The sequence below is a fragment of the Chenopodium quinoa genome, unplaced genomic scaffold, assembly GCF_001683475.1.
Source record: "Chenopodium quinoa cultivar QQ74 unplaced genomic scaffold, ASM168347v1, whole genome shotgun sequence".
Taxonomy (NCBI): domain Eukaryota; kingdom Viridiplantae; phylum Streptophyta; class Magnoliopsida; order Caryophyllales; family Amaranthaceae; genus Chenopodium; species Chenopodium quinoa.
This window is the reverse complement of record NW_018744729.1, coordinates 221,904-227,500: the sequence shown is the minus strand read 5'-3', so window position 1 is coordinate 227,500 and position 5,597 is coordinate 221,904. Positions and strand designations below refer to the sequence as shown.

The window sequence follows — 5,597 nt, the reverse complement described above, 5'->3', positions numbered from 1 at the left end:
CTTTAAGGATGAGGGGTCTGGTAAGCTAAGGTATCTCCCGAACGCATTCAAGCAAGCTTTTATGCGTCCGGCCCATGATTGGTGTATGGCCGTTTTAAGGCGTATACCCATGGCCTAATAAATAGATAGAAAGCGGAACTTTTAACCAAACTCGGCCTCTTCCATTTGCAACCTTCCGGCCTTTAGGTAAATCTGATAGGTCATAAATATTTGTTTTCCTACGATTTCTCTTCTGCTACTGATATCTTTCCTCTATCGTTCCAGGAGACATTAGTTGAAAGACTAAACAATAAGACTGTTCGCTTTTCTTGGGTCGTTTCGGGGTTAGGCTGCAATGTCTTTCTTGCTCCAACCTCCCAAAAGGGTTCCCCGTTCTTTGTTCCTCTCTCTCTACTTTTTTATATATCTTTCTTGAGGAAGGCTAGGCCTATGTATGGTGGTCCTATACCATTTCTCAATTCTCTGACTCGTGGCTACTTACTTTTTGTTGATTGGACTCCTAGCGTTTTCAGCAGATCACTTGAATTATCATATAGAAGGAACTCCTTCTTCGCAGAGATAGAGCTATGAGTTAGCCGCGGAAGTGAGCCCAAATAGAGAAGGAAAAGCGTAGAATCAGCCCGACTCTTCTACACACCGATTCCTTTCAAGCCAACTACCGGTATTACACCATCGCTTCTATTCGTAGCGAAAAGGCCGTAGGAGAGGATGAATAGCAGATGATTGAGCTACACCCATTTCATAGCCCTCCATTGGGCATTGTCTCATTGATAGCAGAGATAGCCGGCAAAGAAGGACAAAGAAGGAAAGCAGCTTTCAAGGAAGCCTTCCTTTGATTGTGCGTTTACGCTTTGTTTAAGTTTAATGCGCTTTCTAATCCGCTTCTGTAAAGAAAACAGAGAGTCTAAGGCTAACTAACTTACATGATTTCAACTATGCCTGAAAGGTGAACAAGAAGAGTGTTCACTAGTAGCTAGTATTGAAAGAAAAGAAGCCGTTCCTTCGCTGCTTGCTTTGTGCGCTAAGAGCTTTCTTTCCTTGCCAAAGTTAGGATAGGAAGAATTGAATAGGAACATAAAAGGACATTGTTCAGAGTGAAACTGAACCAAACGCCCTCTCTCTGTAGGACTCGCTATCTATGCCACAAGGCTACTTCAAGGCAAGCTGGATCTCCTAGTGAATTCTCATTCGAGAAGTCCCTCTTAGGTATAGACAAGATATGGCAAAGCTAGGGGACTACAATTGAGTATGCCTAATTCCTTCTGTGAAAAGCTTCAAAGTTGTCTGGGTTCAATTGATGCCCTAAGATTGAAGGTTTGACCTCGAAGAACTGTCGCAAGTTGAAAGTTACATCTTTGTGGGTTCGGCCCTAAAGTGTGGATCATCGGGTTGAGTACAAAGCATGTTTCAGACCTTGGGCAGTGACTCATTTTGAGTATAATTGATAAAGTAGGAAGAGTTGCTCTCCCTTGTCTCTCTCCATTGTTGACTCAGCTTGTGCCTCAAGAAGGGTGTCCCGGCTCATAAGAACTGTAATTCGTATGCTTTGGTTTTGGCACCTGCGTCAAAGGCACGAGAAAAGAAAACCTTTTCTCACCTTTCTTACTTAAGATATGAAACCGGTTGTTTCATAGGCCACGTTGGCTAGGTTGATCTTTAATCATCAAATCACGAGTTTCATTCCATTTCCGGATCCCCTCATGAGAGTCTAAAACTTCGCTATCTTATGCCCGAAAAGTGCTCTTCTTGAGCAATCCATTCTATGAGCGGGGCAGCGTCAGGGGCAGCGACCGGCAAGCCTTCGGAAAAGAGGGAGTCCAGATTAGGATTCTCCGCCATCATATTAGAGTAGTCTTCCGCGGACGAGTTTGATGGGCTCGGAAGAGGAAGTGGTTGACCTAGTACACCTAAGACAGCAAAGAACGAGAATAAGTCGGTGAAGACCATACCAAACTTATAAGAAAAGTAAATTATAAGTCTTTTTCCATTTTTCAAATTGAATGTGTAGATACGTACGAAAAATACAAAGCAAAAAAGGACTATGCCCATTATCACAAGATTCATTTATTCGAGAACATCGTCGCAAACAGCCTTACTTAGCCCTAGCTGGATTCGTGCAGCCAGCTGAATAGGCTCTTCTCTTTGCAAGAATTAGCTCTTCGAGAATGCGCGGAGCTTAAAAAAAGAAAGAAAATCTTACTTTTTTGTGGTTTACGAGATCAGGGGAACAGGTTGGAGCCATTATTTTGTGTCAACCTCCATTAGAACAAAGGGAGCAAAAACTACTATACTATCTTTTTGCCCCGTCGCGTAAGTAATTGGGCTTATAAATAAAGTCCTATTATGCTTGCTTCCTTGACCAAGGAGATTTGCATCGCTATTTTCCAAAATGCTTTGCAAGCACTAAGCAAGTCAACTACCTTTTTGCAAAAGATATTTTCAGAAGAAAGATGGGTGGTCAGCGACTGGCTTATATATCAAGACGGCATCAATATGCCTAATGAGGTAAAGGCCACTATTAGTTGACCGCCATGAGCCCTTACCCGATGCGATTTCGGACTGTCTTTCTTCCTTGACTACTTGAAAACTCTCCTGGGATTATTTCAACTCTTGCCGACTCTGAACGAATAGTTAGCGGTGAAGAAGAAAAAAATGAGTTCTTCCTTCTTGGCAGTTAACTCTCCAGGTAGGTGAAAGCTACTCTTCTTATCTTACTTATTTAGCACCTAAGCTCAGCCTTTTTTGGTAAGAATGAATCGAATTGAAGCTATAGCGTCATCGTTTGCCGGAATCGAAATATCAGCGAGATCCGGGTCACAATTTGTATCGATTAAACAAATCGTTGGAATTCCAAAAGTAATACATTCTCGAAGGGCTGTATATTCTTCGTGTTGATCGACGACGATTACAATATCCGGTAATCCTGTCATATATTTGATCCCACCCAGATATGTTTGCAAGTGAGATAATTGTCTCTTCACCACCGCCGCATCTCTCTTTGGGAGACGGACGAGTCTCCCTGCCCTTTGTTCCATTCTCAAGTCCCTAAATTTATGAAGTCTCGTTTCTGTCGTGAACCAATTCGTTAACATACCCCCAAGCCACTTTTTTTTATTAACATAATGACAGCGAGCCCTTATTGCAGCCCGTGCTACTGAATCAGCTGCTTTCTTTTTTGTCTCAACAATTACAAATTTTTTTCCTCTATTAAATAAAAACAAGCATTAAAAACTAAATAACAAGCCTTTGATAGGGATTCTCCTGTCTCTTTGTTATGATTCAACAAGCAAGGGCAGAGCGAAAGCAGTTTCGCGTTAGTCACTAAAGCCGTTTTCTTGCTCCGTAGTGCCCGGAGAACCAGGCTTGCTTAGAAAGCTAGCTTACTAAGGTAATGCCAATTCACTTAGAAGATAGAGTCAGGCAAAAACAGGCTCTTTCTAAGGAGGTGGTTCTAGAAAGAGATCCGAATAGAGGTAGGTGGATAGTGTAGTTTCACTCTCAAAAGGGCGAATAAGGGGCCGTTAACGCGCACATTGATGAAGCCTTTTGAGGGCTATTCGATCGATATCTCATTAAGAAAAAGATGTTCCTGGTGCTGGAAATGCCCTTTTTCAAAAGTGGTTGGTTTGCGGAGGAAAAGGAAGAATTCGATTAGGCAAACCTGAAGCGAGAGAGAGCTTCTCGGTAGAGGTAGTCAAGCTAAGAGCTAGAAAGTAGCAACCCGTAAAAGCTAGCCAAAAGGCATATGAGGGGGGGGGTTGCTCGGCTCCGCTCGGAGAGGGAATCCATTCCAAAACCAAGGTTGGAGGTTAGGCCTAGAGCAACAAAGCAGATGGTTCGACAACGGATGATGAGACAACGGACGACCGACCACTTATTGGGATGTATCCCTCCCCTTTGGTATGTCCTCTTCTGTAAAGGTCAGCGCATGTTTGGTCGTAATCTGTTCGACCAGACCACGTCTTGCAGCTCTTCGAAGTAGGAGTAATCTTATTCCTTCCTTCGGGACCTACCTTGATAATAAAAACCGTGAGGCCTGTGCTCCTAGGTTGGGCTAGCGATTCATGACGAGCGGTCACAGTCATGCGTGACTCTATTTATATAGGAATAAGAGTTATACATATTCGCTTTAATTTATATTTCGGGAGCAGCCGACTGGTAGCTATCGCATGTAGTCGTAGGAATCATTTTAATGACTGAATTAATGCATTCTGCTTTCGGTTACTAAACACTATTTTCTGAATTTGAATTCTTAGTTTTGGAAGAGAATAAGGCTTCGCTTCAAGGCTCCTATTTTGGCTCGCTTCTACAACTTCGCTCGCAGCTTCGTTTGAAGCTCCAATTCAAATTCTTTGTTTGCTATACTCTTTATTCTCCTCATCCTTTTCCCTAACCTGCATGGAAAGGAATTCCTTTCTATGCCCAGCTCTTGCACCCCTACTTCTCCCTTCCTTTTTCCCTTCAACAGCTAACATAAAGATTGGATTCTTACTTAAGTGTAAAATCGTATCAAATAAGCATAAGAAGAGCTCTATTACCTAACCGATTATCTATGCTATTTTCTCTATCTAATCCAAACAGAGAATTCTTCCCTTTTCTCTTCCAACGGTAAAAAACCCTGTACTTGGAACCTCAGAAATAGAAAGAAAAGCCTCAAAATCCGGAGTTTCATACACAGTAACAGGAGCTCCATTAATTATATCTTCAGTAGCTAAAATAGTATTGAAATCCCCCACCCAAGGGGAGAGAGTAACTGCCACATTCAAAAAATCCCTCCATAGAGCTCTCCTAGTCTCAATTGTATGCAGTCCATAAACAACAGTGAGATGAATAGAATTGCTCCTTTGCTTATCAACAACCAAAGAGTGAATGAACTGCTCATTCACTTGTAAGACAGACACATTCACCAACTCATCTATCCACCCTAACCAACCTTTGGAAGAATAGTCATAATTACATTGCCAGTGCCACCTTGTACCAAACTTCTTTTGGATAGCCTGCATCTTTTGAGGTTTTACTTTAGTTTCAAGAATACTGACTATACTAATAGTTTGCTGCTTACACAACCTCTTCACTTCTGCCACTTTATTGGGGTCCCTAATGTGAAAGGATATTCATGTGGGATTATGAGTAACACCAACCTCATCCTCCCCCTCCTCTTCCTCTTCAGTGTCCTACTCAATAAGAGCCATGTAAGAGTTAGCTTGATTCACAGAGACAGACTGAAGTTGCTTCCCCTTATCTCTCACTGGCCTTGATACAGTCCTCCAACCATCTGCTCCCCAGTAACAGTGTTGATAGCAGGAGTGGAAACCACAGCAGGTTCCACTCTTTGTTCAACTGCAGGAGTAGAAGTAGTATCAACAGAGCTCCCCCTAGCATCACCTTCTATAACTGGATCAACATTCTGAACATCATTACCCTTCTCTATATGAGGTTGAACTGCCTTAGGAACCCATTTCCTTTTTCTGCTTCTTTGAACCGGCCTTACAGTTATGATCTACCTTCTTACATGCCTGACAATAAGGAGGGGCCCACTCATAGTGCACTTGCTGTTCAACCACCTTACCATCAGCATCCTGAATGAACACAGATTT

At 42.5% G+C, this 5,597-nt stretch overlaps 1 pseudogene; it reads right to left on the bottom strand.

Moving 5' to 3' along the window:
* The window catches only part of LOC110703531, a 7,957-nt pseudogene extending 2,954 nt beyond the window's left edge, over nucleotides 1-5,003 (bottom strand).
* Between the last annotated feature and the right edge of the window lie 594 nt (nucleotides 5,004-5,597).